Raw genomic sequence first — 25,000 nt, forward strand, 5'->3', positions numbered from 1 at the left:
GTTTAAAATGTTCGATTTCTTGCTCTTTCCTTGAAAATTGCACTCAACACGGTGCCTAGGCTTCTTTCAATCTTCCTTTATAGTTAGAACATCATGTACCAAAGTGGTGGATTGTGATTTAGTAAGGACAATGCTGAGCTGAAAGAGCTACTGTGTGTACAATGCTTTGCATTCAAGTTAGTTGCTTGGAGTGTTAACAGAGTAGTAAGTGGGGGCCCCATACATACGCAGGGGTAGGGAAGGAATTCCCCTATGATATACCTGGCACAGAGGAGGCACTTAGCAAATACTGTGAAAGAAATGAAGGAAAAAGGAAAATGCTTCAATACCACTATTTTTGATGCATTCTGTTTGAATCCCATAATCAGACGACATTAGAAACAATGTGAACTTCATTCTGTCTCCAAGCCAAAGTATTATGTTCAGATGAAAACATAGGCCCTAGATTAGTGGTCCTTCACCGGGCTGTACACAGAAGTACCTGGGGAGTTTTTTAAAAACACTGATGCTCAGATCTCGGCCCTGGAACAACTAACTCAGAACACAGTGGGGAATCCAGGGGATGGGCACTGGTAAGGGCTTCCAGGTAGTTCCAGTGGGTAGTCTGAGAAAAGAACTGCTGTGCTGCATACTACCTGTACCAGAGATACTTTTTTTTTTTTTTAATCTTTTTTTTACGGGTCCACCTGGCCCCACCCTGGCAGCCTTCTACTTCCCTCCGCGTCTCACCCAACGGCAGACCAGCACCCCGCCACCAGGCCAGGTTTGAAATCCCAGAGATACTTTCAGAGCCATGGACCCTGATCCCTCCAAGCTGGCTCAAGATCAAGGAATTTATACCAGTCAAAAAAGCCTAAGAAGTTTTCCTGAGAACCACTGTGAGGAAGATGCTTGCTTTTTAAAGCAAGTTACTGTAATCTTAGTACAGGATGTATTTTCATTTACATAAATGCAGGGCAGGGTTAAACCTAACTCGCATTTTGGTTTTTTGTTAAACTGTAATCTACACAAGTGCACAAATAACGAGTGTATGGCTTGATGCACAAAGTTAACATATCTCTGTGATCAGCACCCAGAAGAAACAGAACTTTACCAGCCTCCTAGAAGCCCACCCTTGTTCTCCTCCCATTATTCCCCATCTTCTCCCTAAAGATAATAATAGATTTGCCTTACACACACATACAAACACACACACCTTTATGTGAATATAATCTTATAGTTTGCATTCTTTTCTCTTTGGTTTCTTTTGGTCAATATTGTATTTGTGAGATGATTCATCCATGTTGTTGGAGGTAGTGGAAATTTGTTTATTCTCATTGCCATAAAGTATTTCACTGAATGAATATACCATAATCTATTTAGCCATTCTACAGATGAAAGGCATTTAAGTAGTTTCCAGCTTTTTGGCTACTGAATGGTGTTGCTACCTACATACTTGTACACACCTTTGCAGTATTAGCTTGGTGCAAAAGTAATTGTGCCCCTCAAATGCCAGCCTGGCCACAGACCTGCCCCACTCCTTCCCACCTTCTGTTCCAGGAGGGCAGGCCACGTGTTCCCTTCCTCCTCTGTGCCCTGGCCCAAGCAATTCTGCCTTCCCTTTCAGGCCCATCCTTCCAGCTTTGCCTAAAGATCTGCTCGATCCACTAGGTTTTTACATACCTTAGCAGACCTCAAAGTCACTGCAGTTTCAGAGAAGCCTTTGCGCCTCCATGCTTCAGTTTGTCCACAAACCCAGTCACCTCTCCTCTGGAGCCCCATGTTTCACCACACCCTCCAGCACAGAGAACACACTCCAGCAGTCCTCACCAGTGTGATCACCCTCATGCCTCCAAGGATGCAAGCTCCTAAGGGCACAGACCGTGTGTAACCCCTCTCCACTGGGCACCCAGGCCAGAGCCAGGCTTGTGGTTGGCCCTCAAGGAAGGTTTGTAGAAGGAAGGGATTCATGGAACCTGTCTCCCACCTCTCACTGAGCCTCAACATATGGGCTAATTACACTAGTCTCAGAAATGATTTCTAATGTTTCCTGTGTATATCTACTCCAGGGCAGACTGGCTCTGGGATCAGACTGTATTTGGTCTCAAATTCAGTTCTGCCACTTAAAGGACTGGGTGACCTTGGACACAATGCTTGATTAATCTATTCATACCTCAAATTCTTCATCTGTAAAATGAGAAAAGTAAACCTCTCAGGAATGCTGTAAAGATAATGAGCTAGTATATATGTGGCAATCTCCCAATTTATTCCCACCCCCCAAACCCTGGTTAACTATACATTTATTTTCTATATCATGACTCTACTTCTATTACTTCTGTTTTGTTAATACGTTCATTTGTACCCTTAAAAAAAACAATTTCACATATAAGTGATATATGATATTCATCTTTCTGTGTCTGACTTATTTCATTCAATATGCAAATCTCTAGGTCCATCCATGTTGCTGTAAACGGCATTTTCATTCTTTTTTAAGGCTGAGTAATATTCCCTCTCTCTCTCTCTCTCTCTCTCTCTCTCTCTCTCTCTCACACACACACACACACACATAACTATATATAAAATAGATACATAATAAGAACCTGCTGTAGAGCACAGGGAACTCTACTCAATACTCTGTAATGACCTATCTGGGAAAAGAATCTTAGAAAAAACAAAGTGGATATATGTATAACTGATTCACTTTCTGTGCACCCAAAAGTAACATTGAAATCAACTATAATCCAATAAAAATTTAAAAAGTATAACACACTAGCATATGGAAAGCACCAGCACTATGAATGGCACACTCTGTATGTCACTGATAAATGACGTATTCTGTACTTTCCCAACTAGAGCGCAGCTTCTGGAGGGTTTGAATTTCTACACAGTTGCAAAACCCCAATGCCATGCCCTCAATAGGTGCTCTACAAAGTTTATAAGGAATATGTTTAAATTCGAACTATGAACACCCCTTGTTAATGAATGCATTCAACTGCTATTTCTACTGTTTTAGTTAAGATATGCCTTTAAAATTTCAGTATCCTTCAATTTCTACATACCTTTATGTCTTATATAAATTATTAATCTTGATTACTATCAAGATTAATCTTGAAAAGATTGAGATATGCTGTTTTATTTTTTCTGTCACCCAAATTGGTTTTCTGCCCATTTTATTTGCATTATTTATGCTTTTTCTGTAAATACAGAACAAGAGAGGGTGAAAAAATACTGGTTTGCCAACTCCAATGTACTTCTTTGCAAAGGAAATTATTTCCATAGGCTACAGAAATAACTTATTTGGATTACTTCAATTAGTTCTAATACAAAACATTGCCACCACTTCATTAATCAGCTGCTTGTGAGGGTTACTTTTCCAAGAAGTCTTTTTAGTAATTTGATTAGAAAGAATGGTAGTGCACATTATCATCTGATTCAGTATGTCCATCAAGTAGACAATTTACAGTGAGTTCTTGATAACGATGGGCTTATTTTAAAAAAGCCACACAGACAGCAATTTCTTCATTTTATAAACCTAGTCCTATATTTTTGGTGAAGATGAAGTTATTTTTCAAAGTCTTTGGCAGCACACGGTGCTGAATAAGCATCAGGAACTATTTCAATGCTTTAAGAGGCATTTCACTCTTTGCCTCTCCCCAGACAACCCCCCCTCCATGAATGATGCAGTAATTAAAACCTAATTATTATCTTCATTTTAAACAAAACCTAAAGTGAATACCAATTAATAACAACATACTAATGAGCATCTGCTGTGATGAAATTGAATATGAATGTGCTGCAAATTTCGGGTAATTTATTTTTTTTTAGGGGAGTGCCACTGGTCGCGTTCTGCTGTTAGAAGATTATATAGAATGTACACCATTTTCTATCAAGTCATTCTGCACATGGCAATTTCCATCTTAGGAGACAGGGCTGGCTTTAATGCTACAGATGTTGAAATATCCAAATACTGGTCATGTTGTCTTCACTGGGACTGAGGACAATTTTAGGATTCTACCTTGAATTTATTGCCCTCTCTTCAGAAGTTTTCCTTTTTTAAATGCCATATTTCAAGATTAACCTCATGCCAAAAAAGCCCCACAAAAAACCCCAAAAGATTTCATTTAGCCCCCATGCTACATATAATCATGTATTAACATCACGATGAGAAATATAAATTTCTAACTAGAAGAAATAATAATATAAAAATAAGGTTGGTAAGTCACTTTGGATTTCACTGGAGCTATAAAATGGCCTAGAAGCATTTATGTAAGTGAGAGAAACCCTTGATATCTGAAGTATTGAGGTAGTTAACTTTGTTCAGATTCATTCATGTTACTAACAGCACCACACCAAGAAGCAAAATGTGGAGACAGAATGAGGTTCTGCAGATTACAGTTTCAACCTCCATATCTATAGTAAGAATGAGTAGGGCAAGATCAGTGGTTTTCAAGTATGTTCAATTCACGTGCCTTGGAGGCTTCTCAAATGTTTGATTCTGATTTCACTGATTATATATTCACTGTAAAAAATTCATGTATTCACATGTACTACCTCTCAAATTTTAAGATGTGTAAGATCCCAACATATTAGCTGGTGTTCTCACTGAAAAATAAGTTATAAGCTATAAAAATCTCATCTTTTTTATAGTTGGGAATTCTGCATGAAATCTTATTTGGATAAAAGGGTTTCCTAGATTAGTGAGTTTTCTAAGGTTTCTTTCTAGATTTAAACTGAACTGAAAACTACTTTGACTTTCTTTCCCTGGCACATTCACCCAAATATATCTAATCTGGCTAAAATAAAAATTCTCTACCACTTCCCAACTCATCCACAAAAATTTGGCAAAATTGAAATCTAGAATGTTTGGTCAGCTTTCTAATATTCTTATTAACTGGCACCAAAGGGTCTATGATGAGCAATATCCACAGCTACTAAAATAAAATAAATATACATGGCTACTGTAAATTAAGTGATGCAGTATTTAGGACAAAAACTTAACTGTGTAATTTGACCTGGCTGTTAAGGTGTACTCTGGCTTAGGTGACATCTCAGAACAAGTTTTGCCTCAGATGGACAAAACAGGAGAAGGCTGTTATAGCTGATCCAAGCCAAGCCAAAGTCAGCCTCCCTTCACACCACTAGCCACCAAGCACATAAGAAAGACTGCTGTCCATTCATTCAACAAATTGAGCATCTAAAATAGGCCAGGCACTATTCCAGCTGCTAAGGCTACCTCAGAGAAAGAGAAATAGGATAAGATTGCAGGAGCTTATAGCCTGGTGTGGGTGTGACTTTTCCAACACTACATTGCAGTCAAATGTGGATATTTCCATTTATCTACCTGCTTCTCACAGTAGCTGCTCTCTGTAACTTTTTAATGGCATGTTTATCTTGCATTTCCTAACAGAATTATTTGAGTGTTTTAATTCTTATACTACAGAGAGATCTCAGATGATTATACTCATTTTAAAATTTGTGTCCCTTGCATTTATATAATAATGTTAGGCTTTTCAAAGCATTCAGTCCTCACAAAAGCTCTGTCAGGTAGGTGGGAAGTTAGAATTATTGTCCCTATTTGACAGAGCTCATCAAAGGTGAAGTCACCTGTTCATGATCCTAGATCTGGTCAGTGAATGGAGCACTAATGGCCAGTTTGCAAACCTCTTAGAAAAACCAGTGGAGTCAAAACTAGAATGACAGTTAGTGACTAGAATCAATATTTTTTATTGCCAAATGGCATCTTAAATCTTTGCCTGAAATGCTGGTATAGGATTATCTGAGGTACAATTTTAAAGTCCATATGTGCATGCTATTTAAAGTGAACAGAGATTTCCCAAATGTTATCAATGTGTTAAATCACTGTGCTAAAGGAGAGGGTTGAAGAAGTTTAGCATGATGTGTTAATATGCATTTGACACTTTCCAGTTTTCAGCTCCATCTCCCCAGCATTATGCTTTCTCCCATTTGATCTTCAATAAATGAACTAGCCATTCTGATTATCTTCATTTTAAAGATAAGGAAGCTGAGACTCAAACAGGTTATGGGACTTGCCCTAGGTCATGCAACTAGTAAGGGGCAGAGCCAAGACTTGATCCCAGGTTTTCAATGTCCAAGCCCCTTGATCTTTGTAATATGCCACTTTTCATTCATACACTTTCAACAATGTCATTCTGTGTGTTAATCAGCTCTTTTGTGGCTAGTTTTCAACCTGAAATACTCAGTGCACCAGAGAAGCAGTGTATTATAAGCACCTGGTACCTCACTCACACTGTTAGGCTACAGTGATACCATGTTTAGGGCATAGCCCACCATGAGTAGAAGTGGCAGGAGCACAGGGCCAAAGCAAAGGGCATTGGCTTGGGGGCTGGAGGTGCAGACTGCAAGCAGAAACTGACCAAGCCAAATCAAAAGTTTTCCAATGTGTATCATGGTTGAACTGGGGACCTAAAGTCTAACTGCGTCAATTTAATTTTCTAATTTTTGCTCACCTTCATTCTAAGATGCACCTTTCAGAAAATGCACCTTTGAGCAGAAAGATATAAAAATCTAAGTTCTTAAAAGTTTATGTTCCACACAGATCTCTGTGCACACACTTCAGAAAAAATTTTTATGGGTTTAGAAATTCCTTTTAGAACATAAAGAAGCTTTCCTTTTCTGTTTTACAAATTGAAAAACTGAGGCTTGGAGAAATGAAGTAACCTCTCCTCTCATTTGTAAATAGATGGGGGGGATGCACCCCATCACAGCACTGTTACCAGGATTACATGACATAATATGTGTGAAACATTTAGGACACTACCTGACATACAGTGAGTGCTAACTAACTGGTAGTGAGTCTTTTAACTTCTTCTTAGCTATGAACACTTGTCTTTGGGAAGTTTCCTGAAGTAAACCAAGTAGGCACCTGCAAGAACTTGACATTTTTTTCCCCTTTTTAATTTTGTGAACTTCATTCAAGAGCCAAGGCCAAACAATATACTCTTATGATTCTAAGTAAAAGTCACTGATTAAGTAAGCAAATTTTTTAAAAAGGGTGGTAGGATTTCAGTACCAATCACTGTAAAAAAAATGAAGACCTGATTTCTATCTTTCCTATAGGCTGAAATAGGATAAAGTATTTCCTTGCTTTTAATCTCTTTGCAACTAATATATAGCAGTTCTGTTTATTTAAAAATTTTTTTGATGTGCATCATTTTTTTTTTCGGACTGATGTGCATCATTTTAAAAGTCTTTATTGAATTTGTTACAACACTGCTTCTGTTTGATGCTTTGGTGTTTTGGCCGTGAGGCATGTGGGATCCGAGTGCCCCAACAGAGATCAAACCCCTGCCTCCTGTATGGGAAAGTGAACTCTTAACCACTAGACTGCCAGGGAAATCCCAATAGTTCTGTTTAAAGTACTGTAATCTCCTTGAGGATAGACATCCTAGCATAAATACCTCAGGACTCCCAAGATCCTAGAATAGGGAGGATGACGCCAAAAACATAAGTTCTTTAGAAGAAAAGTTCTAAGCAAAGCAGTAAGCGGTTAAATGTGAAAATATGAGATAAGGCAAGTATGGTGTGGTTGTTAACAGCACAGACTCTGGAACCAGTATGGGTTCAAATTCCGCCTCTAACATTTAGCAGATATGTGATCTTGGACAAGGCATTGAAAACTACACTCTCCACCTCCTCATATGTAAAATTAGTGCCTCCAACAGTAGCATATGTTTGCTTTACATCTTTTTGGGGGGTTGAATTTAGCTACAAAAAACCCTTAATGTATCTTGATAGTCTTGTCTTTCTTCTACTGTCTCTGTATATAAGCCTATAATAAGGTTAATACACCTTATAAGCTATTAGAAGACAGAAATTGTAGTTACGAATGCAGTTTTAAAATGATAGTCACAGAATATCACAGGCTCACATAACAGTAAACTTAAAAAATGAGGCTGAGGAATATTCAAGAAAGGGTGGAGTGCTTTTTGTTTTGTTTGTTATTGGTGGAGGTCAGTTACTACTTTAACAGAAGTCGAAGAGGCAGATTTTGGAGAGGACTTCACTGACTACTTTCAATTTTTCTTTCTGGTATAAGGTCTCATCTTAATGATAAACAGTAAATGCACCCAACAGTGGTTAATGGTGTGGATTCTGGAGTCTGCCAGGCTCTCCTTCAAATCCTGGCTGTGACATTTATTGGAGGTAAAGTCCTAGGATGACCAACCTCTCCAAGCCTCAGTTTCTTCATCTGTAAAAGACCCATGCGACTGTTGTGAGGATTAAATTGAATAATGCATATGAAGTATCTGGCACAAGTGGCGGCACTGGTGGTAAAGGACCTGCCAATGCAGGGGATGTAAGAGACATGGGTTTGATCCCTGGGTTTGGAAGATTCCCTGGAGGAGGGCGTGGCAACCCACTCCAATATTCTTGCCTGGAGAATCCCATGGATAAAGAAGCCTGGCGGGCTATGGTCTGTAGGGTTGCAGAGCTGGACATGAATGAAGCGACTTAGCATAGCACAGGTGTATAGTCTGGCACATGGTAAGCACTCAGTTTGCCTTAGTTATCATTTAAGTGTTATACTCAATAACACTCTTGCTTGATTCTAAGACACCTCTCATCACTTTGAATGTTTCTGAAACAAAGATTTGTCTTATGAACTGTTGTCTTTGCTGAAACTTTTCTTTTCCTCTGAAATGCTGTTAATAAATCAGTGTTATATCTTATAATTGATGCCACCATAGAAGAGAGAAATACATTGGGTATAAACAGACTTAACATTTATGCCCTCCTTGTTCTCCTAGTTCATTAGTTAAGATTCACTTCTTGTTACTATTCAGTTCAACTAGTCAGACTACGTTTGGCCGTGATGCTGTTATAGTCGTCTTAGTCAATGAAATAAATCCATATATCTTACATCTAACACAGCCATTAGGCTTTAAGGCCATAGACTCCCCATGCTAACCAGGCATTATCAAAATACAAAAGAAGAAGAAGTAATTCTTTTACTGATATGGTTTGGAATTTCTATAGGAAATTTCAGGTAGCTAATTTAGGTACTAAAACTCATTACACATCCAAAAAACACATGGTAGATGTCTTATGATTTTGTTTTTGATGTTTTGTACAAGAACCTATTCAGTAACAAGTCACTATAGTTATACTTTTCAAATGTCAGTAAATTAATTTTGACAATGAAAAAAAGTAACAAAGGAAGGGTACTAATATACATGCACATGTAATTCACTAATTCCTCTTCTAAATTCTTCCAACTTGCCAGAATTATATTAGAACCACAAAAACAGAGCCAATAAAAACTAGTTTGGCTGTTCTTTGCCCTTTCTTTCTACAGTGCATTAGAAATTACAGTCTTAGACATTTGTTTAATTAGAAACTAGGCTTGCTTGTATTTAAGACCTGGTCTTTTCTACTGAAAGCTTACCTAGGCCAAAGGGCTTCCCTGGTGGCTCAGTGGGAGACCGGGGTTCCATTCCTGGGTTGGGAAGATCCCCTGGAGAAGGAAATGGCAATCCATTCCAGCACTCTTGCCTGGAAAATCCCATGGATGGAGGAGCCTAATAGGCTACAGTCCATGGGGTCGCAAAGAGTCGGACACGACTGAGCGACTTCACTTTCACTTTCATTTTACCTAGGCCACCTTCTACAACAGGAAACCAAACCATTCCATACAGAGGTGTCAAAACAAGCAAAACACAAACTGGCTAATGGACTTTCCTAGGAATAAAATGAACAGTCATCAATGTGTTCTCTGTTGACTACTTTCTCCTAAAAGGAAGGAAACTAGTAATTACCTGTAACTTAAAAAAAAAAAAAAAGATTTGCAATCTAGGAAATTATATCTGGTAAAATGAGAAAAACAGAAACAAAAATCCTATCCAGGCTCTATACACCTAGGTCTCACATCACGGGGTGTCCTTTGATAATATATCCCACTCATGTCCTCTCTCCCCCTTTAAAAACTGTCCTCAGGTTCCTGGGATTGGCTTCATCCCAGCTGCAACAGACTGAGATGCTATTCTACTGTTTTTCTGTCTTAACTCATATGCTTTATCATACTCTATCTGGGGTTTGCACAGAAAGTTCAAGGATTAACAATGAATCATTAGTTCCTAAACCTACGTTACACCTGCATCTTTTGCGTCCTGAGCAGGCGGCACTGATATGAAAAAGTATCTTCTTTCTTCTGCATTCCTGCTGGCTCCACTTGTTCTGTAATCCTTGAAGACTATAACAGAAGTATCTTGATTTGAACTCCAGCAGGTCTGTTTCTCTCAAATCATTTGTCAACGCTCACCTATGTTACTTGAGTCACCGCTGATATACACACTGTGGTGCTCAATTATTCAGATGCACTTGGTTCACTTCCTTGTTCTTCCCCTTTCTGGCTTTGGGCCAGTTCACTTCTCAGCAGTTTTTCAACCAGCAAAGTGAGAAAAAGTAACACATCTTCCTGAAATATAGTACTGGCATATAGTAGGTATTCAATAAACACTGTTCCAGTATCGAGTAAATAAAGCATGAAATCAGCCAAAGTTTTTTTTTTTTTTCTTTTTTAAGCAATACTAAAGACTTGGATGGGAAGTGGAGATGACTGGTTAAAAATTTAAGTTCTCATTATTTGTGAATTTCATCTGCCCAGGTGACTGATTTACCAACATTTTCTCAGCAATTGAACTATTGTTATACATGAACTTTAACAGAGCAATCTCATAAATAAAGCAGATAAAAGAAATACTCCAGCGGTATCTTTGAATAAGGTCAGGGCCCTCACCCATAGAATACAATTTCAAACTCTAATAAAATCCCAGGATGTATATGCAGAATGTAGGAGCTAGAGTCCTAGGTTCTCCAAATAGGCCCATTAGTTTTGTTAAGAAATGAAAAGGGCAAATTCATATATCATCAGCTGAAGATAAAGATATGGATTTGCTAAGCCTAATATGTGTGTGTGCTAAGTCGCCTCAGTCGTGACGACTCTGCGACCCCATGGACTGTGGCGCACCAGGCTCCTCTTCCATTGGACTCTCCAGACAATACTGGAGTGGGTTGCCATTCCCTTCTAAAGGGATGTTCCCGACACAAGGACTGAACCTGGGTCTCATGCACTGCAGGCAGATTCTTTACCATCTGAGCCACCAGGGATATGGAACAGTGTAAATCACAACCATTATAAAATAAAATAAAAGAAAGCATATTTATTGGAATATTGTCCCCCTTTAAAGTTGGCATTAAGTGGGCAGAAGTCTGGAGGCAGCTGGAGCATTCAGTCATGCATAGGCCTGTAGGAGGTCCTGCCCACCAATATGACTACACCATAATCTATTTCACCTCGCTCAGAAACACTGTTTAAGAGTTGTGAATGTAAAATAACCTTAAGCAGTAATTTCAAACCAGGAGAACAAAAGGAACATGATTGAAACTAATTTACATTTTCAATTATTACTACAAAAATTTCGAATCTATGCTCTTCTTTTTGTGGTCTGTTTGTTTTTAAATGATCACCTTTACCTGACAGGAAGGGCATGTGTGAAAGGGGTTCCAGAACGCTGGCAATGGGGAGATAAAGAGAAAACAAACCAGCTCTCCATGAAGCTATGTATCCCTCAATAAACAAGACAGAAGAATGGTAACTATGAGCAAATACATGCCTATACTGCTTAAAAGAAAATAGAGCTTCCTGAGGTCCATCATAGTTTTTAATAATTACATTAAAAATACTTATTTATTTATTTGTCTGCATCAGGTCTTAGCTGTGGTACATGGGGTCCAGAGCTTGTGGGGCTCAGTAGTTATAGCGTGAGGGCCTACTTGCTCTGAGGCATGTGGTATCTTAGCTCCCTGATCAGGGATAGAACTGCATTGCTTGCATTGCAAGGTGTATTCTAACCACTGGACCACCAGGGAAGTCCCCTACTATTGTTTTTAAAAACAAAAAACATGCTGCTCTAAAATCCAGAGTTTCCTATTCAAAACTCTGTCATGTTTTCAAGGCTTTACTTTTTTACTTAAATAGTTAGAACTTGCATATGGCCTGACACTCCCAAATCTATGCCATCCCAAAAGCTGGGCTTAGGAAAGACTTTCCTTTGTTTTTACTTTAGCAAAATGAGAATATTAATGTCTTGTTCCTCAAAAGAGATTTTTGTCATAGCTTGATATTTTCTCCTTGTGTAGATTCCTTGACAAAAAGCATAGCAGGGGCTCTCAATCACATATCTATTATATTTATGTGAACTGTGTTTACAAGGTGGCAGGAGTTGGGACTTATTGTCATGTAACCTCAGTGCCAGATATTTAATTCATCTAACTTGTGTAAAAGGAACTCCCTTAGTTCTATGTCTCCACATATATCCCTGTATTTGAAAACATTTACTCTTGAAGTGGTAAATAAATTCGCCTGCCAATGCAGGAGACACAGGTTCGATCCCTGGTTTCCCTAGTGGCTCAGTGGTATAGAATCTGCCTGCCAACAGGAAACGCTGATTTGATCCTGGCTAGGGAAGATTCCCTAGAAAAGGAAATGGCAACTCAGTCCAGTATTCTTGCCTGAAAAATCCCATGGACAGAGGAGACTGGTGGGCTACAGTTCATGGGGTTGCAGAGTCGGAAAAGACTTATCAACTAAACAACATCCTTGAAGTAGAGTTATATGTTATCACCAGGCCATGGAAATTTTTCTTTCATTTTTACTTTAAAAAATTTCACAATGAGATTAATTTGGGAGAGTATATATGGCATAGTTCTATTATTTTAACACATGTAACATCCATGACAACTAGGATACACAACAGTTCCAAAACTGCCTTTTGCTGCCCATTTGTATTCAGACCATTCTCTAATCCATCACAACTACTGGTTCTCCATCATTACAGTTCTGAAATTTCAACAATGCCATTTAAATGGAATTAAACACTATGTGGTCTTTTGAGTCTAGGTTTTTTTCACACAGCATAGTAGCTTCGAGACCCATCTAAGTTGCTATATGTTATCAGTAGTCTGTTCCTTTTTATTGCTAAGTAATACTCCATGGTATGAAAGCATGACAGTTTATTCATTCATCCACTGAAGTGTGTTGGAGTTGTTTCCAGTTTGGGGCTATTATGAATTCAGTTCCTTAGAAACATTTCTGCACAGATTTTTACATGGTTATAATTTTTCATTTCTCTAGGGTAAATACCCAAGAGGATTCCTAGGTCATACAGAAAGTATATATTGATCTTTATGAGAAACAAACTGTTTTCCAGACTGGCAGCACCATTTTACATTTCCATCAGCAAAGTAAGCATGAAGTTTCCTGTTGTTCCACGTCTTCACAAGCACTTGGGACTGTCAGCATTTTGTATTTTAACCATTCCAGTAAGTATGGCGTGCTATCTTGTCAAGGTTTCAATTTGTATTTCCCTGATGCTAATAATGAAACAACTTTTCATTCTTATTTGTCATCCTTATGTTCTCTGTGGTAAAGAATCTTTTTAAGTCTTTTGTTTATTTTTAAATTGGAGTGGTTTTCTTTTAACTGAGTTTTGAGAGTTCTTTATATATATACTAGACACAGATCCCTTGTTGGATATGTGATTTGTAAACATTTCCTCCAAGTTTATGACTTGTCATTTCTATCCCTTAATAGTGTCTTTTCAAGTAAGTTTTTATTTTGATGACGTTCAAGTGATTTTTCCGTTTTTAAATTGATCATTTTTATCTCATGTTTAAGAATTCTTCACCTAATTTGAGGTCATGAAGATTTTCTCTTATGTACTACTTCTTCAAGTTTATAGTTTTGCACTTAGAGCCGTGATATATTTTGTTAATATTTGTATAAGGTAAGATTTTAGCTCAAAGTTTATTTTTTCTGCATGTGAATGTCCAACTTCTTCCAACATTACATGTTGATGAAAGGGCTATTCATTCTTCATTAAATTCTTTTGAATCGCTGTTAAAAATTGAATGGCCAAACTTGTTTGAGTCTATCTATTCTGTGGGTCTAGGTTTCTATCCATTTGCCAATTTTACACTGTTCATGTCTGTAGCTTTAAGTCTTACAATTGATTATTGATTCCTCCAACTTAACTTTTTTTCAATTATGAATTTACTTCCTTTAACAAATATAGGACTATTGAGGTAATCCATTTCATCTTGGATGAATTCTTATAGTTTTCGATTTTTGAGGAATTGGTCCACTACTCTCAAATTGTCAAATATGTTTAGTAGTCTCCTATCCTTTTAAAATCTACGGAGGCCTAGTATTCTGGATATTGCTAATTTGTATCTTTACTTTTTAAAAATCTCTGTCAGCCTTGCTAGATGCTTATCAATTTTATTGATATTTTTAAATATTCATGTTTTTGTTTCACTGATTTGTTCTATTCTTTCAATTTAACTAATATATCTTCACTATCTCTTTTCTTCTGTTTGTTTTGGGCTTATTTTGCTCTGCTTTTCAAAACATTTTCTGAAAGTGGAAACTCACATTGATTTGACACCTTTCTTTTTCTCTAATACAAACATTTAATGCTGTCAATTTCCCTCTAAGCACTGCTTTAGGTGCATCATCCTACTGTACAGTTTTTTACTTTTCCCCTTTGAACCTCACCTGACTCTGACAGCATGATTATTTCATAGTTAACTGCCAAATGAACAGACTTATATTACCAAGTGGGTCAATAAACAATCCGTTGACACTTTCTACTTGAGTATTTTACAGATTTTGTGTGTCTATGATGCGTAAATATTGGTAATTGGTCTACTCTGCATTACAGTAGGCACCATAGTATATATTGTCTCAATCATTGTTTGATATGTTGCATTTTCATTTTCACTCGGTTCAAAATAATTTCTAATTTTCCTTGGGACCTTTTTTTGACCATTGGGTTATTTAGAAGTGTGTTGTTTAATTTCCAAGAACTTAGAGAGTTTCTGGTTACTCTTCTCTTAATGACTTCTAGTTTAATTCCATTATGGCCTCAGAATATACTTCATATGATTTCAATTATTTTAAATTCATTAAGGTTGTTTTTATGATGCAGAATATAGCCTATCATATAGTCTATCTTATTGAATGTTCCATGTACACTTGAAAAGAATCTTGATCATGCTATCGACAGGTGGAGTATTCTGTACATATCAATTAAATCCCATTGCTTGTCAGTTCTATATCCTTGCTGATTTTTTGTCCAGTATTTCTATCAATTACTGAAAGAGGAGTGTTACAAGTTGCCAAGTATAATTATGGATTGTCTATTTCTCCTTTCAGTTCTGCCACTTTTTGCTTCAGGTGGCACCATTTTGAAGCACTGTTGTTAGGTACATACAGATTTTGGGTGGTTTTCTCTTCTCAGTGAATTAGCTCTTTTATCATTATGTAAAATCCCTCTTTATCATGAGTAATTTTCTTTGCTCTAAAGTCTAATTTTCTGCTTTTAACATAGCCACTCTTTCTTTTCATTAGTGTTTGCATGGTATATCTTTTGCCATTTTCTCCTTTAACTTACCTATACCATTATATTTGAAATTAGTTTCTTGAAGATATTTTATAATACTTGCATCATTAAAAAATACATCCTGATAATTTCTATCTTTTAATTGGTATAAACACATTTAGAACATTTAATGAAGTTACTGATATATTTGGATTTGGGTGTACCATTTTGTTATTTGTTCTGCTTCTCCTTTCTCTTTTCTATTTCCTGCCCTCTTTGGGATTATTCAAACATCTTTTTATTATTTAATTAATTGTGGTTTTGACAACATCTCTTTGTAAAGTTCATCATTAAGGATGACAATATATATACTTTAGAATTAAAAATTTACCATGTAAATGAAATGTAAAAACCCACATAGATCCCTTTTCCCTCCTTCCATTGATGTTGTAGTTGTCTCATAAATTAGACCTTCACACACTGAAAACTGGTAGAAAATGCTATAATTTTTGCTTTCGCCTATCAAAAATATTTCAAGTAACTCAAGTAAAGTAGTTATTATATTTACCATTTCCTTTTCCTTCCTTCTTTTTTTTCAATTAATTATTTAGTTTTGGCTGTGCTGGGTCTTTGTTACTATGGGGGCTACTATTCAGTTGCAGTGCTTGGGCTTCTCACTGCGGTTGCTTCTCTTCTTGCGGAGCACAGGCTCTATGGCGTGTGGGCTTCAGCAGCTGCAGCACATGGACTCAGTAGCTGTGGCTCCCAGGCTTGAGAGCACAAGCTAGATGCTTATGGCACACAGTTTTAGTTGCCCCATGGCATGTGAGATCTTCCCAGAACAGGGATTGAACCTGTGTCTCCTGCATTGGCAGCTGGATTCTTTACTGCTGGGCCACCAGGGAAGCCCTCTTCCTTCATTCTTGATGTTCTAGGTATCTTTCCAGGATCATGTCCCTTCTGTCTGAGTAACTTAGTTCAACAATTCTTTCAGAGTAGGTCTGCTGACAATGAATTTGTTTAGCTTTCCCTCATCTGAAAATGTCTTTCTTTTACCTTCACTGCAAAAGATTTGGGGGGGGGGGCTTGATAAAAACAGTGAGTTGATAATCTTTTAGCACTTTAAAAACACTGTACTACTTCCTCTGGCCTCCACATTGTTTCTGATAAGAAATATGTCATCATTTGAATCATTTTCCCTTATGCATGCTTTGCGACCCTGTAGACTGTAGCTCACCAGGCTCCTCCGTCCATGGGATTTTTCAGACAAGAATACTAGAGCGGGTTAATATTTCCTCCTCTAGAGGATATTCCCAACCCAGGGATCGAATCCATGTCTCCTGCATTGGCAGGCAGTCAAATACTCTACCACTGAGGCACCTGGGAAGTGCATTTTTCTTACAAAACATCATTTTTCTCTGATGGTTTTTAAAACTTTTGTCCCCCCATCCAACACACACACACACACACACACACACACACACACACACAGACACACACACACACACAGACACACACACACACACAGACACACACACACACACAGTTAGATGATGATGTGTTCCAAAGTGAATTTCTTAGGGTTTATCCTGATTGGGATTCACTGAGCTTTCCGAATCTGTCAGTTTGTCTTTTGTCAAACTTAGGAAAGGTTCACATTATTTCTTCAAATATTTTTTTTCAGCCTGGTGCTTCTCCTTTTTTGGATTCCAATGACATGAATGTTAGACTGTGTATTATTGTCCCACTGGTCCTGGAGGCTCTGTTCTGCCTAACCCCTTTGTCTTTTTGTACCTCTCCTTTAGACTGGATAATTTGTACTGATCTACTTTCAAGTTCACTGGCAGTTTCCTGTGTCATCTCCATTCTGCTATTGAGCCTACTCAATGAGGTTTTAAACTTTCGTTATATTTTTTGGTTCTAATATATTTATTTGGCTCTCTCTTTTTTACATCTATTTCTTCTGTCATATAACTATAACAGCATCATTTAAATCTTGACTTTTGATTTCTGACCCCTGCCCCGCCCTGCCCCATGCAAGCTGTGATTTTTCTTCTTCTACCAGGTAGTTCTGAACTGAATTTTGGACATTTTGAGTAGCATGAATCTATGGATGTTACTTAAATTCTATGGATAACTGTTGATGTATTTGTTTTAGCAGGCAACTGACTTCATTAGGTCTGGGTTATGGATTCCAACCCACTTTCTCTGGACTGTGGGCCTGATCTCAGTTCACCTTTCAAAACTGTGGCAGTACTTGTTATATTTGTCCCATGTGTACACCACCCAGAAGTCAATCTGGGTTGTGGTCTTTTACTTCAGTTCTCAAAGTTTTTGATGTGCTAATTAGGCTCAGATCCTTTCCTTCCAGATTGGGGTATGAGACCCAAAGTTCACCAACAAGTTTATGAGGTCACCTTCCCTGAAGCTGTCTTTGTCTGTGATCTCCCTGGTACCTTTTAGTTCCCAGCAGCTAGCCAGAAAGCTGGGTCTTTACTTCTTTCCTTTCTTTCTTAAGAAGGGGAGAGGTGAGTTGAGTGTTTTGGCTCTTGGTGACTACCACTGCAGCTTTTGTTGCCAACATAAGATCACTTGAGGGCTGGAGCATGAGAATGAAAAAAAGAGAGAGGAAACAAAAACACCTTCGGGATTCCCATATCTTTTCTAGTAAGGGGATTCCCTTACTTCTCTAATATATGTTTGTAACTTTAAGATCTAGATTGAAAATTTTTATCTTCTAAGGAGCCTTAGTTTACCATATCTCTTTAGCACTAATGTATTAATTCTATAATATACTGTTACTTTTTAAGAACTTTTGTTTTACTTCAAATCTCTCTGGTTGGTTCCTTATATTGAAGCTGTTTAAGGGCAGAAACCATGGCTTCAAAACCTATTTTACTTGCCACAACCCAGACAAGCAGCATGGAGAGAGACAATATTCAGTAACTGTTTGGTTGACAAATGTTCCAATTGATCTTTATAAAAATAAGAATAATTTTGCACAAATTGAAAATGAGGAAAGAATAATAAAGTAGGGGGAATGTAACGTGCTAGTTAATCATCAGGGAACAGTTGGTTCCACTACAATGTTTACTTTCAAAATGAGAATTAATTCCAATGCCATTGATATATCAGGAAATAATGTGAATTTTATATCTGTTTCTACAGGATTCTGTCTGTAAGAAACACTAGGTAAATGCAGAAAACTGCATCCAGATGAATCAAGCCACAGAGGAATATACGTAACACACATGTACATACACCCCTCAAACATTGACCAGCTACCCCTGTTCACTGAGTTAGCTACACTAACTCAAATCTGATGTTTGTATAATTTTCCTTCCTATTTCAGATAACCTTCCTTCCACCACTTCACCATGACTCGTGAGCTGCAACCTTTCTGATGTTCACTTTCACAAGCAAACTTCAAGTCTTTTGCAAGGTAAAATGCTGCATTTACTGTAGTATTTATGTATTTCTTAGCTATTAAAGATATGTGACATTACACCTCTATTTTCATTAGGTTCCTATATCCCCACATCCAAGGAGCAGTGGTTGTGCAGGAGGGCCGAGAGGAGCTACTCCATGTTCAAGGTCAGGAGGGGTGGCCGTGAGGAGATACCCCTTGTCCAAGGTAAGGAGCAGTGGCTGCACTTTGCTGGAGCAGCCGTGAAGAGATAACCCACGCCCAAGGTAAGAGAAACCCAAGTAAGATGGTAGGTGTTGCGAGAGGGTATCAGAGGGCAGACACACAAACCATAATCACAGAAAACTACTCAATCTAATCACACAGACCACAGCCTTGTCTAACTCAATGAAACTAAGCCATGCTGTGTGGGGCCACCCAAGACGGGAGGGTCATGGTGGAGAGGCCTGACAGAATGTGGTCCACTGGAGAAGGGAATGGCAAACCACTTCAGTATTCTTGCCTTGAGAACCCCATGAACAGTAAGAACAGGCAAAATGACAGGATACTGAAACAGGTACTCCCCAGGTCAGTAGGTGTCCAATATGCTACTGGAGATCAGTGGAGAAATAAGTCCAGAAAGAATAGAGGGATGGAGCCAAAGCAAAAACAATACCCAGTTGTGGATGTGACTGGTGATAGAAGCAAGGTCTGATGCTGTAAAGAGCAATATTCCATAGGAACCTGGAATGTTAGGTCCATGAATCAAGGCAAATTGGAAGTGGTCAAACAGGAGATGGCAAGAGTGAACGTCAACATTCTAGGAATTAGCGAACTAGAATGGACTGGAATGGGTGAATTTAACTCAGATGACCATTATATCTACTACTGTGGGCAGGAATCCCTTAGAAGAAATGGAGTAGTCATCACTGTCAACAAAAATGTCCAAAATGCAGTACTTGGATGCAATCTCAAAAACAACAGAATGATCTCTGTTCGTTTCCAAGGCAAACAATTCACTATCACAGTAATCCAAGTCTATGCCCCAACCAATAACGCTGAAGAAGTTGAAGTTGAACGGTTCTATGAAGACCTACAAGACCTTTTAGAACTAACACCCAAAAAAGATGTCCTTTTCATTATAGGGGACTGGAATGCAAAAGTAGGAAGTCAAGAAACACCTGGAGTAACAGGCAAATTTGGCCTTGGAATATGGAATGAAGCAGGGCAAAGGCTGAGAGTTTTGCCAAGAGAACGCACTGGTCATAGCAAACACCCTCTTCCAACAACACAAGAGAAGACTCTACACATGGACATCACCAGATGGTCAACAATGAAATCAGACTGATTATATTCTTTGCAGCCAAAGATGGAAAAGCTCTATACAGTCAGCAAAAAAAGACCAGGGCTGACTGTGGCTCAGATCATGAACTCCTTATTGCCAAATTCAGACTTAAATGGAAGAAAGTAGGGAAAACCACTAGACCATTCAGGTATGACCTAAATCAAATCCCTTACAATTATACAGTGGAAGTGAGAAATAGATTTAAGGGACTAGATCTGATAGACAGAGTGCCTGATAAGCTATGGACAGAGGTTCGTGACATTGTATAGGAGACAGGGATCAAGACCATCCCCATGGAAAAGAAATGCAAAAAAGCAAAATGGCTGTCTGGAGAGGCCTTACAAATAGCTGTGAAAAGAAGAGAAGTGAAAAGCAAAGGAGAAAAGGAAAGATATAAGCATGTGAATGCAGAGTTCCAAAGAATAGCAAGGAGATATAAGAAAGCCTTCCTCAGCGATCAATGCAAAGAAATAGAGGAAAACAACAGAATGGGAAAGACTAGAGATCTCTTCAAGAAAATTAGAGATACCAAGGGAACATTTCATGCAAAGATGGGCTCAATAAAGGACAGAAATGGTATGGACCTAACAGAAGCAGAAGATATTAAGAAGAGGTGGCAAGAATACACAGAAGAACTGTACAAAAAAGATCTTCATGATCAATAATCACGATGGTATGATCACTCACCTAGAGCCAGACATCCTGAAATGTGAAGGCAAGTGGACCTTAGAAAGCATCTCTATGAATGAAGCTGGTGGAGGGGATGGAATTCCAGTTGAGCTATTTCAAATCCTGAAAGATGATGCTGTGAAGGTGCTGCACTCAATATGCCAGCAAATTTAGAAAACTCAGCAGTGGCCACAGGACTGGAAAAGGTCAGTTTTCATTCCCATCCCAAAGAAAGGCAATGCAAAGAATGCTCAAACTACCGCACAATTGCACTCATCTCACATGCTAGTAAAGTAATGCTCAAAATTCTCCAACCCAGGCTTCAGCAATACGTGAACCGTGAACTTCCAGATGATAAAGCTGGTTCTAGAAAAGGCAGAGGAACCAGAGATCAAATTGCCAACATGTGCTGGATCATGGAAAAAGCAAGAGAGTTCCAGAAAAACATCTATCTCTGCTTTATTGACTATGCCAAACCTTTGCCTGTGTGGATCACAAGAAACTGTGGAAAATTCTAAAAGAGATGGGAATACCAGACCACCTGACCTGCCTCTTGAGAAACCTATATGCAGGTCAGGATCCAAGAGTTAGAACTGTACATGGAACAACAGACTGGTTCCAAATAGGAAAAGGAGTACGTCAAGGCTGTATATTGTCACCCTGCTTATTTAACTTATATGCAGAGTACATCATGAGAAACGCTGGGCTGGAAGAAGCACAAGCTGGAATCAAGATTGCCAGAAGAAATATCAATAACCTTAGATATACAGATGACACCACCCTTATGGCAGAAAGTGAAGAGGAACTAAAAAGCCTCTTGATGAAAGTGAAAGAGGAGAGTGAAAAAATTGGCTTAAAGCTCAACATTCAGAAAACTAAGATCATGGCATCTGGTCCCATCACTTCACGGCAAATAGATGGGGAAACAATGGAAAGGAAATAGTGTCAGACTTTATTTTGGGGGGGCTCTAAAATCACTGCAGATGGTGACTGCAGCCATGAAATTAAAAGACGCTTACTCTTTGGAAGGAAAGTTATGACCAACCTAGATAGCATATTGAAAAGCAGAGACATTACCTTGCCAACAAAGGTCCATCTAGTCAAGGCTATGGTTTTTCCAGTGGTCATGTATGGATGTGAGAGTTGGACTGTGAAGAAAGCTGAGCGCCGAAGAATTGATCCTTGTGAACTGTGGTGTTGAAGAAGACTCTTGAGAGTCCCTTGGAATGCAAGGAGATCCAACCAGTCCATTCTAAAGGAGATCAGTCCTGGGTATTCTTTGGAAGGAATGATGCTAAAGCAAAGAGTTGACTCATTGGAAAAGACTCTGATGCTGGGAGGGATTGGGGGCAGGAGGAGAAGGGGACGACAGAGGATGAGATGGCTGGATGGCATCACCGACTTGATGGACGTGAGTCTGAGTGAACTCCGGGAGTTGGTGATGGACAGGGAGGCCTGGTGTGCTGCGATTCATGGGGTTGCAAAGAGTCGGACACAACTGAGTGATTGACATGAACTGATATTCTTGTTTGAGTCACTGATGAAATTTTGGTGGGTTTCTAACCCATGTATCTTTTCCATAAAGCATCTGGTTGTGATTTTACATAACTTGGTAAATTTTTAGAAACACATGTATGGAGTTATAGGAGAGCTGAGTGCAATCGGAGAGGCTGGGAGGGAAGACTGGTGGAAGGACAAGTGTAAGAATAAAAACAAAGGACAGGATGTGGACCATACTACCACTATGTTTGTTCTTAATTTCTAAATTTGCCCTCTTTTTCCAGGTGGCTACCAAAGATGGTGGAAGGGCAGGTCCTGGTGCTCGATAGCCAAGGCTATCTCCTGGGCTCCCCAGACACCACTGTGGCCAAGCAGGTGCTTCTAGGCCGGAAGGCTGTGGTCGTGTGCTGTGGGGGCATCAGTATTTCTGGCAATTGCCACAGAAATAAGTTGAAGTACCTAGCCTTTCATCAACATTTCTGGTAATTTTTACAGAAGTAAGTTGAAGTACCTGGGTTTTCTCCCCAAGCGGATGAACACCAACCCCTCCTGTGGCACTTCCAAAACCCAGCCGCGTCTTCCGCCAGACAGTGCAAGGCATGCTGCCTCACAAGACCAAGCAGGGCCAGGCTGCTCTGGAGCGCCTCAAGGTGTTTGATTTGATCCCACGACCCTAAGACAAGAAAAAGCGGATGGTGGTTCCTGCTGCCCTCAAGGTTGTGTGTCTGAAGCTTACTCAGAAGTTTGCCTACCTAGGGTGCCTGGCTCATGAGGTTATCTGGAAGTACCAGGTGGTTAACGGCCACACTGGAGGAGAGGAGAAAGCGGAAAGCCAAGATCCACTATCAGAAAAAGAAGCAGCTCACGAGGCTATGGAAGCAGGCTGAAAAGAACATTGAGAAGAAAACCGACAAATTCACAGAGGTCCTCATGGATTCCCAGTCTGAGCCCAATAAAATTGACTGTTTATTCTTCATGCTTGGCCTGGCCTGCCCTTCCTCCATTGCCACCCTAGGATGTGGGGGCCCCCAGGGGTTGCCATGCAGGTGCCACAAGCAGATTGGGTATAGCTGAGGGGCATTAGTCAGTGTAGGCAGTTCTAAGGGCTGTGCAGGCATCATTGGTCTGCAGCCTATTGGTTCGTGAGATTTTTAAGACATGAACAGTTGGAACAACCAATGCAGTTGCAATATTGGCAAAAGTGAGCTGGAAGACTTAATTGGAAGTGACCCCCATGACTTAAAGGGTGTCTGTTCAAGCTTCCCACGTGGTCAGATACTATATTCTGCAGCTGTTAGGATGTGAAAGAACGCCCAAAAGCGTCCTGGAAGAGAAATTTCAGCCAAGGGGTCACAGGCATCACTTCGTGTCTTCCCTATATTTTGTGATCCCAAACCAATAAATTATTTTTTTAAAGAAAAAAAAAAAGATTTGCCCAAGAAGATTTTCTTCAATCTATAATGATCCAAAGAGAAGAGCAGAATCTGACACCACTAAACTGGGGTCTCGCAGCTAATCAAACCAAAGATTGGTTTACTCTAACGGTTTAACTTCAACTTACTGCTTCAGAGTAGAAATGACACAGCTCCCTAAGGATGTTTCTCTAATAGAGCATCACTAAATAAGACTGTCTAGCAAACGGATATGAGAAGGCGCAGAAGAAACTCAACAATGTCTTTTGCTTCTGCACCTCCAGCTATTCGTAGCCTACCAATCCTTCCAGTCCTAGCTTACATTTCACCTTTTCTATGCAATCATCTCAGCTTTGCCTTTTCTAACCACTTATGTACATGTTTAGACTAAAATTAGTATAGCAGTTGTTAATTACTTCCTGCCATCCCTTCAACACACCTGCATATAGATGAACACACACCCATCTGAGACAATGGTTTGTTCCAGCTGTGATTCTCATGACTTTCAGGGATCTCTCAGTAGGAGTAGGAGTCTGTGGTGTGTCTCTGTGTCCAGGAATTTTACTTCATCAGCTAGACTGTGAACTTAAAGTGGAACACAAGTCATTTTCCCCTCAAAAACCTATTAAAAGCAAGGACAGTGCTATGCCGTGTGTGTGTTGGGTGGGGTAGGGTGGTTCCACAGATGGTTTGTGTCTTTTGTATGGCACAAGAGTTGGCCATTAAGTCTATGTTTAGGAAGAACCAGTGATTTGGGTAAGGAGTCTATGCAATTATTAATATTTACCTTGAAAATTACTTATTTTTCAGTGAGTAATTTAAATGTATTAGCATCCAATTCAGAGTCAATGACTACAGGAAGGAATCCCTCTGCCATTCACTGTATATAATAACATTAGGTAAACAACGATCTGAATAACAAATTCTATCAGTTCTGGCTTAAAAATTGCATCTAGAATCTAACCACTTCTCATAAGCTCTCCTACTGTCCTGTTAGTCAAACCGCCAGGTCTTTTGCCTGCACCACAGTGTCAAAGTAGTTTGCTTTAAGTCAGATCATGGCATTCCTCTGATCAGAACTCCTCAATAGTTTCCCAGAATTGAAGTCAAAGTCCTCACAATGGTCTGTATGGCCCCTCACAGGTGGTATCCCCCCAGTGCCTTCCCTGTTACCACTCTCCCCACTGTTCACTCATCTCTTGCCACACCAGCTCCTTGCAATTCCTTTTAGACGTGTCTAGCAAGCTCTTCTCTCAGGCCCTTCATA

At 39.2% G+C, this 25,000-nt stretch overlaps 1 protein-coding gene, 1 long non-coding RNA gene and 1 pseudogene across 2 annotated transcripts in view; 2 read left to right on the top strand and 1 right to left on the bottom strand.

Moving 5' to 3' along the window:
• Positions 1–25,000, bottom strand: part of POLA1 (DNA polymerase alpha 1, catalytic subunit) — a 283,316-nt gene that overhangs the window by 69,256 nt on the left and 189,060 nt on the right. The window lies entirely within an intron of this gene.
• LOC108634336 lies at positions 11,528–18,843 on the top strand. The gene is made up of 3 exons (XR_001917565.1): positions 11,528–11,611; positions 13,230–13,341; positions 18,754–18,843. It is a non-coding gene; the product is annotated as an uncharacterized LOC108634336 (long non-coding RNA).
• Positions 22,576–23,427, top strand: LOC102187664 (annotated as a pseudogene).

The sequence above is a fragment of the Capra hircus genome (genome assembly GCF_001704415.2).
Source record: "Capra hircus breed San Clemente chromosome X unlocalized genomic scaffold, ASM170441v1, whole genome shotgun sequence".
NCBI lineage: Eukaryota > Metazoa > Chordata > Mammalia > Artiodactyla > Bovidae > Capra > Capra hircus.